This window comes from Scardinius erythrophthalmus (assembly GCF_964197995.2).
Source record: "Scardinius erythrophthalmus genome assembly, chromosome: 11".
NCBI classification, from domain to species: Eukaryota; Metazoa; Chordata; class Actinopteri; order Cypriniformes; family Leuciscidae; genus Scardinius; species Scardinius erythrophthalmus.
The window spans coordinates 26,087,729-26,100,964 of record NC_138231.1 but is presented as its reverse complement, the minus strand read 5'-3'; positions in this window follow the sequence as shown (position 1 = coordinate 26,100,964).

Genomic DNA, 13,236 nt, shown 5'->3' with positions numbered 1-13,236 from the left:
TTGGGGTCCTTAACGTGCTCAAAAACTCTTGAAACTTTACACACAGGTCAGAACCCACGGCCATCAGTGCCGGGCTGAAGCTGGTACCCGGGCGTGGCAGGGGGCTCAACAGCGCCCCCTTGAACACGGTCTGAAAACTTGGTCCATATGTCAAACACACTTGCATGAATTAATATGAAACTCGGTACACATATAGATCTCATCGGGCCGAACAACTTCCGCAGTCTAAGTTATTAGCTCCGCCCAACAGGAAGTCAGCTATTATGGGTTGTTTGGAAAACGCTTGCTGTGGAATGTGAACTACTCCTCCTAGAGAATTCATCCAATCGCCACCAAACTCGGTGTGCATGAAGTCAAGACATTGAGGATGCTAAATTGCGGACGGATTTTTGATATCTCGAACGGTTTGGCCGTGGCGAGGAAACAAATTTATGGCGAGAAAAGAGAAACACGAAGTGTTATAACTTCTGCATACATTAACTGATCTTGATGAAACTTCAGCAGTGTGTTCATGGTAAGAGGCCGGTCAGATGGATGTAACTATTGTGAGTCAAAGTTATAGCGCCACCAACTGGTAGCAGGAAGTGTGTCACTTTCAAAATGCTTTTATCAAAAGTGGGGGGGGTTACTTTTACCCACAGTTACAAAAATCAGTACGCATATTGGTCTCATCGAGCCGGACAACTTTCTAATTTACAGTCATTAGCTCCGAGCAACAGGAAGTCAGATATTTTGGTTTGAATGTGGATTTTTTGGATATGTCAGACTCTGAGTTTTTAGTTACTCCTCCTAAGTGGTTTATTTTATTCACACCAAACTTTTTCAACATGATAAAAAATACATTCAAGATTATATATATATATATATATATATATATAAATATAGCTGCGAGCAGCGATGAAGGGCCAAAGCCGGCGGCACCGCCACCCCGGTGCCTTTAGGTAACTAAAGGCATCGGGGTTGCGGTGCCACCGGCTTGGGCCCGTAATCGCTGCTCGCAGCTATATTATATATATATATATATATATATATATATTATTATTTTTTTTCTTCATTATTTTTTTGCCACTTTTGGGGCCCTTAACATGCTCAAAAACTCTTGAAATTTTGCACACACGTCAGAACCTGCGGCCATCAGGGCCGGGCTGAAGCTGGTACTGGGGCGTGGCAGGGGGGCTCGACAGCGCCCCCTGGAATGGGGTCCGAAAACTTGGTCCATAAATCAAACACGCTTGCATGTAATAATATGAAACTCAGTACACATATAGATCTCATCGGGCCGAACAACTTTCGTGCTCTAAGTTTTACAAAAGCCCAACAGGAAGTCGGTTATTATACGTTGTTTGGAAAACGCATACAATGGAATGTGAAATACTCCTCCTAGGGATTTCATCCGATCGCCACCAAACTCGGTGAGAATAAAGTCAAGACATTGAGGATGAATTCTTGCGAACGGATTTTTGATATCTCGAACGGTTTGGCCGTGGCGAGGAAACGAATTTATGGCGAATAATGGGACACAGGAAGTGTGTTATAACTTCTGCACACATTAACTGATCTTGATGAAACTTCAGCAGTGTGTTCGTTGTAAGAGGCCGATCACATGGATGTGACTATTGTGAGTCAAAGTTATAGCGCCACCAACTGGCAGCAGGAAGTGTGTCACTTTCAAAATGCTTTGAAGTCACCCTCTTAATTTTACCCGATTTGCTTCAAAATTTCTGTGTATAATGTAAACACAGGGCAGATGTAGACCTGTGAAAGGATTATTGATATCTTAGATACTGTTGCCGTGGCAACGCATCAAGTTTTAATATTCTTTTCGGATGCGTTTGAGACTCTTAACATGCTTGAAATTGGATGAAACTCGACAGACACATAACACTTATTAGCCAGTAGACATGTGAAAAGTTTCAGAAACGGGCGTGTCAGGGGGGCTCAACAGCGCCCTCTTGAACAGGGTCTGAAAACTTGGTCCATATATCAAATACGCTTGCATGAATTAGTATGAAACTCGGTACACATATAGATCTCGTCGGACCGAACAACTTTCCCTCTGTCAAGTTTCACGCCAGCCCAACAGGAAGTCAGCTATTATGGGTTGTTTGGAAAACGCTTGCTGTGGAATGTGATGTACTCCTCCTAGAGAATTCATTCAATCACCTCCAAACTCAGTCAGCATGAAGTAAAGACATTGAGGATGCTAAATTGCGGACGGATTTTTGATATCTTGAACGGTTTGGCCGTGGTGAGGAAACGAATTTATGGCGAGAAAAGAGAGACACGAAGTGTTATAACTTCTGCATACATCAACTGATCTTGATGAAACTTCAGCAGTGTGTTCGTGGTAAGAGGCCGATCAGATGGATGTGACTATTGTGAGTCAAAGTTATAGCGCCACCAACTGGCAGCAGGAAGTGTGTCACTTTCAACATACTTTTGACAAAAGTGGGGGGGTTAGTTTTAAATACAGTAAAAAAAAATGTTTTTATATTGTTCTCATCAAGCCGGACAACTTTCTAATTTACATTCATTAGCTCAGAGCAAAAGGAAGTCAGATATTTTGGTCTGAATGTGGATTTTTTTGCAAAATCAGCCTATGAATTTTTAGCCACTCCTCTTAAACTATTTATTTTATTCCCACCAAACTTTTTCAACATGATGAAAATACATTAAATATGCTAAATTGTGAACGGATAATAAATATCTCAAACGGTTTTGCTATGGCGAGGGATTAAAGTAATGTCCAAAAAGGAAAAACTAAAAGCCTCAAATTTTCTAAAAATGTAATTATATACCATTTATTTCTATATAAAAGTATACAAACATCACAACTAAACATTTTATTATTTTTTTCAATTTAAGAATGAATTTTAAGTTTAAAAACTGCCAGAATGGTTGTTTAGTCTAAACAATACATAAATAAAGTCAAACATAGTGCTATACTGCCCTCTTGTGTTCAAAATCAGGTAGGCCTATTATATCTATATAAAAATATACTAGGTATGTGACGGTGAGAATATTTTACCACCGGTTAACTGACGTGTGACACCGCTGGGGGCTTTTTAATCGCTAACTTAAAAACGAAAGTAAAATATGTTCGTCCGCACTGACATTTATATTGGTTGAGCGAGCGTTTCAAATGAATTCCTATGGAAGTAGGAATTAACTGAAAAACATTCACTCTGTTCTGCTCGTTCCTCGCCGTGGACGCGCACCATTATGAATGCCCGTGCAGCCATGAGCATTTTAGTTTCATTTTAAAATTAGCGCCTTTCGGGGGGTGGATTGCTTGAAATTATTTTACAAAAGCACAATTTTGTGTTTTATTGCAACTGTACACAAATATAAGTTAACACTTTGCAGTTTGAATGTCGTCCTGTATAATGACGGAGTATGTTTTTATGTGTCTACTGTTCAATCGCGCCCACGCCACACACACACACACACACACACACACACACGGTTTACTATCTTTGTGGGTACTCTCCATGGACTTAATGGTTTTTATACTGAACAAACTGTATATTCTATCTCCTCACACTAACCCTACCCCTAAACCTACCTATCCCATAAAACTTTCTGCATTTTTACATTTCCAAAAAAACTCATTCTGTATGATTTATAATCTTGTTTACCCATGGGGACCTCTATTTAGGTCCCCACTGTGACACGAGTCCCCATGAGTCTGTGTGCATTCAGGTTAAAGTCCCCACCGGGATAGAAAAACATGAACACACACACACACACTCCAGCATTACAATCTTGACATCGCAGCCTGTTCATTATAGCCTTAATAAAATATAATAATAAAATAGTCAACCTAACATATAAAAATTACACTGCTCTAAATAGTCAGTAGTACAATTCGTACATTCACAGTAAGCACCGCTCGCTCCACTGTGATGTTTCCAAGCAAATTTTTGCGCATGTGAAGAGGATGATTTTTTCCATCAATATTGGAACACGAGTGAAGAACAAAGCCTATAATAAAGAATAGTTTAGCATCCAAATACATTGCAAATGTTGAAACATTTTGATTCTGATGAGAGGGTTACGTGAGCCCAACACTTCTTACTTTCATTTTTACTTTTACATTAAATTTAAAGGATTTGTTGTGGAATATTTTGAGTGTATCATAAAATCTGAATAATAAAAAAAAAAAATAATAATAATAAAAAAAAAAAAATGAATGAATGAATGAATAAATAAATAAATATATATATATATATATATATATATATATATATATATATATATATATATATATATATATATATGTATGTATGTATATATGTATGTATGTATATATATATATATATATGTATGTATGTATATATATATATATATATATATATCTATATATAGCTGCGAGCAGCGATGAAGGGCCAAAGCCGGCGGCACCGCCACCCTAAAGGCACCGGGGTTGCGGTGCCACCGGCTTGGGCCCGTAATCGCTGCTCGCAGCTATATTTTATTTTTATTTCACGTTTTTAAAGTAGGCTAGGCTACAATATTATGTTAGTCCACAGCCCCCTACCAGGGGCAGCACCCCCGCAGCCCCCTTCCCGCGCTACTGCCTCCATCCCCAGCATCATTGTCAACAAATAGATTACGTGTCCGGCAGCAAGGGTGACTTGCACACACTGTGGCATAAAAATAAATCAAAGGAACTTGCTGGTTCATGAACCGAAGACACAGGCAATAGGGGTAGCAGACAGCAAAGTGGCACCTATCATGCCAATGCATTGATGCCAAAAAATGGCATCTTTTCTGTTGATAAGTCGTTACATAACTACATTTTATGCGCAAGCCTATAAAGGCGTATTTGACTACACGTCCTTATAAGGCCTATAGGGAAAACGTACAAATTCTAAGAGGTGGCTTTATCGTACGAATTCATACGACCTGGCTCGTACGAATTAGTACGATTTTTGCAAAATCGTACATATTTTACGAATTGGCCAATTCGTGTGAATTCATACGAATGACCTACCCCTGACCCCGCCCCTAAACCTACCCATCACGTGGGTTTAGACAAATCGTACAAATTCGTACGAGCTAGGTCGTACGAATTAGTACGAATTAGCCAACTTTTTATCATTCGTACGAATTCGTACGAATTGGTCGTGAGATAGCGTTGGGCCTATAACATTTGTTTCAGTTCTTCTCACGCTCCAGTTCACGGAGATGAAAGCGCGTCTGATTGTTTTCTTTTCTTTTGCAAAAGCACAACGTTTTCTTGTTATTGTGAGTTTACACAAATAAAAGTAGGCTAGCCTACTTGCGAATAATGTATTATTATTTTCTGTATGAGCCGAAATGATATGTAATCTGTTTCTACTGTTCATAGGAAAATTCAAGTGTTCCTCCGTTCCATGCAGTATAGGCGCTTCACAGCTTTGTTCCTTTTTTTGCAAAAAAGCATCTTCTAAAATGCCTATATGTTATAATAAAATAATGAAAAATTATAATTATTTGCGTAGATGGACCTCAAACACACCGCGTCCCTCAGGTGACTGTAAATGCGCACAAACTGTTTCCATTGCAGTTTTGCGAAAACCACCTCATGCCAGCCTAAAAGCTTAAAAAAGAAAAAAAGAAAAAAAGTATAGGTAGCCTACGTAGTTATTTATTTGAATTAAATAGCTAGTTGTTTTACCTTAAATAGGCCTATGCATAAGACAATACTTTTCAGAGGTCAAGACCCCATGCGGTCTGTCGAGAGATGCACAGTGTGCTGCATAAGATATATTTGTGCATACTGTAAATCTGTGTATGCTCATTTACACCAGCTCCAAAACCATGTAGCTAGCCACATGGAAAATGCAGTGCAACAAGATGGTATGTGGATTATTTTAATTATCCTGTGTGTGAAAAACATGCTGAGCATTTCTGATTTTGCATGTCATAATTATTTCCTAGCATTTAAAACAAACTAAAAATCATTTAATATTTTATTTTGTTGTGAAACCTTTGGGAAGTCTTAAATTTCAAATACTTTAATTCAGTTATTGTTGTTATAGTTTTTCTGTATTACATTATTTAGTTTGAATCATTTTAAAAGTTAAAAACAAGTATACACTGTAAAAAATGTTACTGCTATTTACTTAAAAAAATTATGGTAACAATATTACACATAATATTTTTGAGTAGTTAAAGCTTGATTTCATTCATGGAATCTACCTGAATAAATCATGTAAAATGCCCTAATTTATTTAGTATATGACATAATGAATTAAAAGATTTTAGTGAAATGTGCTTTTTTATTTGAAGTATTTTTTATTCTCAATATTGTGTGAAGTCAAGTGAATGGATATGACCCGTTTATATTTAAAGGGTCATTTCACCCGTGGAGACATGAATGTGTATTGAAAGTGGGTCATTTATGTAGAAGAAATGTGAAATTATTTTTGAATTTGGAGCTTTCTAGACTGAGAAAAGCCAGAAAATGTATTTTTGGCTTATGTGGATGAAAGACAACAACTCCCAGAATGCACTTGCTTCGCTGCCCTACAAGGCCACTCCCAAGCCACGCCTACCGGTAAGACAGCGCAGTTGAGAACAAAAACATCAAGGCAAGGCTAGGCTACGAGTGAGTCTCCGTGACGAGTTTGCCCAAAATGTCCGGGATTCGGCTTTTGCGTTCTACAGTCGCCATTCATCATGTTTACTGTGGCGAGCAGGACGAGGCTGAGGGGCGCGGGAGAACGGCGCGAGGCCGGTGGCGTGATTACTGACGACCGACACCTGTGAGGCACTGTTCTCGTATCTCGCACGGAGGAGCAGGTATTTTCTTAGCAATGGTAAAACACACATCAACCGATCACGCCACCGGCCTCGCGTCTTTCAACCGATCACGCCACCGGCCTCGCGTCTTTCTCCCGCGGCGCTAGCCTCGTCCTGCTCCCTGTATTACTGTGATTACTGATGAGTGCGCCTGTGAGATGCACCGGTCTCATGGGCTATCTCTCACGGAGGTGCGGCTATTTTCTTAGCAATGTTAAAACGCAAATCAACCGATCACTTGTTTAGCATTCATGTAAACATTACATTCAGATTCACCAATCGGGGTGAATTCAGTTAGATTGAAACAAAAGGTGAGCATGTAAACAATGGATGGCGACCGCAGAAAGCAAAAGCTGAATCCCGGACATTTTTGTCGATCTCGACGGCCGGACATATCCGGGAAATAGAGTATGGTAACCCCTACTACTCCGCTTTCTTCGTCCATGTTTTGTGCAGGTTTCTGCCGTTGAAATCAAACGCACTCGCACTGATCTGTGATAGGTCTGTTAGCGCATTAGGTCCAACCCCCTATGGGCGGGTTTGAAAGGGTGGATCTAGTGCTTGTAGTCTTAACAGAAATCCCCCCCTCTTACACTTCCTCCTACAATGACGCAAAATGACGATTTTTGCGTCATTGTAGGAGGAAGTGTAAAGAGGTAAATACAGATTTCTCTCGTCTCGGGGGAAAATGAAAAAATGTTGCATGACCATTCAATTGTATGACTGGGTTTCTAACAATGCAAAGCTTAATGCAAATGGGTGAAGTGTCCCTTTAACTTTGAGATAATATTGTTTTATAAAAAGTCTGCATGCTGCTAGGACAGCACAGAATCAAAGATGTTACTGCTCTATCATTAGCAAAGTTATTGCTACTAACATGCTTCAGAATACCATATTAAAAAAATGCAGTTATTCACAACCTAACCATAAGCCCTACTCTTCTGCACAATGGTAACCATCAAAACTTTAACATAATAGAAACTCTTTGAAATGTCAAACATACCTGAACATTAAACATTAACAGATGTTTCCCTTTACTCAAAAACACATGAAATAACACTTAATTTCAAGATTTACTCTCCATTTCCAGCCATGTGCAAAGCATGCTGGGAACAAACAATGGTGTCTCCAAATAAAACCGCATAAATGAGCTAATTCTCTTAAAATAAATAGGTACCCCCTTTTCCTTAATTTTATGAGGTTTATCAGTTCCTCAATTCAAGCCTTAAAATTGTGTATATTTCCTTAAAAAAAATAGGAAAATGCATCTCTTGGTGTTATTAGAGAAATGTTCTCAATATTTTCAACAAAACACTGAGCCACAATTTTCACAATATTTTTAATGATCACCTCAATTTTTTAATGAAAATTACAAGACTCATGATTCATTTTTTACAGTGTATAAATACTACTTCAATCACTCCTCAAGGGCTGATGTAGAAGTCTGTCAGGTATTTGTTTCACCCACAATGGCCTTGCCTTACTGTTTTATGGGAGTGTAGTAAAACATATGAAATAAAATATAAGTATCTTAATGTTGTTGTGCTCTTGAGCAAGGCATCACAAAACCAATTCACAGGCGATTCGCTGTATTAAACATGTAAAAAAGACAATTGTGCTATATTCTCTCTACGTTTTAGATTTTATCATCATCAAGTGTGGTTTGAAGTGCAGGAAATCACCACATTTTCACTGCTGTTACTGTACATCGACCTTGATCAGACGCGATAGTCTTATTACGCATTTAACAATGTGTAGAAATGGACAGCCTCTATCCCCAGCATCAGCAGCACCACATCTATCCCCAACATCAGCACCACCTCCATCCACAGCATCAGCACCACATCTATCCCCAACATCAGCACCACCTCCATCCACAGCATCAGCACCACATCCATCCCCAGCATCAGCACCACCTACATCCACAGCATCAGCACCACATCCATCCCCAGCATCAGCACCACCTCCATCTCCAGCATCAGCACCACCTCCATCCCCAGCATCAGCACCACCTCCATCTCCAGCATCAGCACCACCTCCATCCCCAGCATCAGCACCACCTCCATCCCCAGCATCAGCAGCACCACCTCAATCCCCAGCATCAGCAGCACCTCCATCCCCAGCATCAGCAGCACCTCCATCCCCAGCATCGTCAACAAATAGATTACGTGTCCGACAGCAAGTAAGGGTGACTTGCACACACTGTGGCATGAAAATAAATCAAAGGAACTTGCTGGTTCATATGAACCGAAGACACAGGCAAAGGGTAGCAGATATTACAACAAAGCGGCACCTATCATGCCAATGCATTGATGCCAAAAATGGCATCTTTGCTGTTGATAAGTCGTTTTTTAAACCATGCTCTCCTATACATGTTCAAAAAAAAACATGGGGTGCAAGCCAGAAAATAACCTGTGAATTGGATGAATGCAATGCAAATGCTGAATTTGCAGTGAGGAGTGGAATTCTACCTTATGAGTGCAATCATCTCAAGTCATTGCTCTTCTGTCCCCGCTCAGAAACTACACCCATATTTTTAGATGAGGAGGCACTGACAGAAATGGTTGCTTGTAGGTTTTTTGGGGATGCAAGGAAGCAGAGTTGCTTAAACCAGCAAAAGGCATCTACTGATGCAGGAGTTCCACTTTCTGTTGAAGTGACTGTTGGAGGGCCTCCATCCAAAAAGTTAATTTCAATATATGAGCCAAAAGTGTCATACCACAGCAGACTGGGTAGGGTAATAGCTGCATATGATTCAAAAAAGAAGTCTTGGCACTGTCCATGTGCCAAACCAAGACAGTCATGTCTTCATAAATCAATTGCAAAATGGCATCTATTTAGTACTGACTGACATCTGTTCATGACTCCCGAGAGTGATACAAGGCCAGATGCAGTTGTGAATAATCAAGAAACAGATTCTGTATGCCAAGCAACACCAGGTGGAGATGGGGGACAAGCATATCCTCCTGATGATGCAGGCCTTCAAAGGATGGTTCACTATTTAAAGCAAAAAAAAGAACTTCCTGCCCAACTACCCCAACATTTGGTCACTGGTTCCAAATCTTTGCAAGATCTTCCAAGGCAGTTGATACCAAAAGAAACCTCATGCGTGGAGTGTGCTGGGCAACTTACTGAGCCAATGCTCATAACAGCACATGCCAAACTTGTCACATATACTGGTGTTGTAGAAGGTGAGACATGTCAAAATATTTAATCCATATCATCTTAGTCCTACTAGTTTAACTTATGTTTTTCTTTTCCTTTTGTTTTTTAGGCTTTTCTACGTACTGCAGGGCATATCCTGGCTGTGGGCTGATGTACAGATATCAAGAATGGAGTGATGGAATTCACAATTTCAATGACCATATGCTCATTACCCTTCATTTGTGTATTGTACTACGTACATCAATTCAGGTAAGAACACATTTAGGGTCCTATTTTAACGATCTGAAATTTGGGTAATAATTTGGGTACATGTGGAAGCTAGATTTATGCCTATTTTTTCACATCGTCATGGACACAACAATGATTTCCTTCGGTTTTAATATTTTTCCTTGTAATAATGTATGATTTGCAAAAATCAAAACGGCTGCATCTGTGTGGATGAGATAATCAAAGTGTATGTGCGTTGTGCACACGCTACATTATGGCCAAACACGCGCAACGCGCCACTGACTTTAGACTAGGTTTTTCCTGGTCAGTTGCGGAATTATTTTATGGAACTGCAAAATAGCAGCATGGAGTGTTTGCACTGAAACACGGCTCTTTTTTTGCGCCAAACTGCCCCGGGATAGGGTATGTGCCTAGCTATGTTTTATACTTTCTTAGACTCACCATTCTGTAAGCCGAGCAATTGAAGTCCTTGAGCAAACAGAAAATAAGACCTTCCCTAAAAAAGCAACAATACTCCACGCCTACATGCACTTTGAAGCCATGACCTCACACAACTATTTGTTTTCTTGTTACAAATGTGGATACCATCCACCAGTGGTGGTCATGGACCTTCACAGAAAGGGTGTATTCAATATGCCTGGTAAGCAACAGAACAAACAAATCATGATGATTGAAAGAAAAGTTATGATATTTTTTAATACCATGCCTAAATCTGCAGTAAGTGAAATGGAGGCTCCACCAGCACACTTTGATGGCACTGTCGATACCAAACAATTTTGGGACTCTGTGATGTCAGAAATCATTTGCAGTGGATTACTTGCTTGTAAGTTTACTTAAAGTATAGGTCTTGTCTGTTCCCCACAATATTGCAGTAATAGTATTGTGATATAGACTTTGCATGTTACTACTACTACTGTTTCATCTTAATCACAATTGTTAACTATGGTGACATTCTAAATTGAAAATAAATGTGAGTGTGGGTTCACATAAGGCAGTAACTAACATGTTCCTGTATTTACTTTTTTTTCTTTCTTTTTTTCAATTTCAAGGTGGCCGAAAGAACCCTTTGTGGTTGCTCCAAGTTATACCAACTGGGCTCCTTGGATTGGACCAAAAACTAGAAAGGCTGACACCGTTTTTAACACAGAACAAGAAAAGTTTCATGCACCAAGACAGGCTACTGAAATGGCAGATCTCCAAATGACAGAGGAGAGGCTTCAAGATGCATTAATTAATCTCAAGGTAATGGCTGGTTACGCTAATTATTTAATTCACTGTGTTTGAATTAAGCTATAAGTATTATTTAATTTTGTAAAATAATAGGTGGACATGGTTCGAAATCTGTGCAAGCAATGTGGCTTGGACTCAAAAGGCTCAAAAATGGACCTCATCCTAAGACTGCGGGATGAAATGAAGAACAGGTCATCTTACGACAAGATCTTTGAGAAGGTCTGGGGAGCTTCAGGTAAGATGCATCTTTCACTGAGCAGTTAGATCTGTAGTTGCATCTACAGTGTTCTGCCAGGAGAATGTAATGTTTGTAGCTCATTATGAATATTTGAAGACGGACATACAGTACAGGTTAGCATTTGCCACAGGATCTTAATTAGGGGCCATATTGAATAATACATTCATCTGTAGCTAAATATTGTTTATGTACATTATTACATTAATTATGTGTTTCCATAGGTGGTTGGGCAGTTGTTATGTGCCCCTGTGCTGTGGTGTACTCAATTAAATTTAATTTAAGAGCAGAGAGTCCCAGAGACTATGCTGACATTTTGCTTAACTGGAAGCACTTCCCAAACATTGCCATATATGATTTTGCAAGGGGACTGGCAACACACACCAACTTGAGGGAGCCTGAAACATTGCCATTTAGACCACATGAGGGGCGGCTGGCCGAAGCAACCACAGACAATCTGCATCTGGCTGGTGAGGGAAAGCTAAAGGTCAGTTTACCTTGGCTCAAAACAAAGAAAACAGATACAGATGCAAACTGCCAACCAATCACTGGGACATCTGATCACTACACCCTTTATGACGTTTTCCATGAGAGGAATACAAAGGATGCTAGAGACAGCCTTCGGAGGATTGGACTTGTCCCAGAACTGGCTGGTTGGGTTAACAGCCAGTGCGCTGAGCAATTGTTTTCTGACATGAGGAAGAGCAATTATTTTTTGAATACCCTCACACCCTCTGAACACATCTTCATGATGCGGAACATACTGCACCACCACAACACAAAATGCAATGACAAAACTAAAGCCAGTATCCAGAAAATAGTGGGCAAAGATGTTCAACTGAAGTTGGATCACAACAGTCAGATAGTAATTGGTAAATTAATTAATATTTATTTTGTCAGTTGTTTAACAATGAATGGTCATCTGTATTATTATATTATAATCTGTACTGTTTTGGTTTTGTTATCTTATACTACAGGCACAGCTGCACAATTACCAACTGAAGCAGAGGAAACAATACAATCAAGTGAGTGACAGAAAACGAAGTAAAAAGCAATAATGCATCGGAATTTAAAGGGATACTCCACTTTAAAATGAAAATTCTGTCATCATGCACAAGATATTGGAAGATATTTAGAAGAATGTCAGTAACCAGACAATTTCTGGTACCATTGACTTCCAGTATATATTTCTTTCAATGGGGACAATAAGTCAATGGGGACCAGAAACTGTCTGGTTATTGACATTCTTCTAAATATCTTCCTTTCTGTGCAGCAGAAGAAAGAAATTCATACAGGTTTGAAACAACATGAGGGTGAGTATATGATGACAGAATTTTCATTTTAAAGTGGAGTATCCCTTTAACTGTATGGATCTGCTTTATCTTGGAGATTATTTCTTGATGCGTCATGTTTTCTACTGCTCTTGTTTTCAACAGTAGTTTAGATTAGGAAATTGTTTATTTTCTTGTGATTGTACACCACTTTTCTAACTTTTCTACAGCAATAAACAAGCTTTATTAAGACCATAAAAAATCATTTACAAATATGGATCTTCTCTTAAGACTGTCCTAGCCCATCTGACCTAGTTC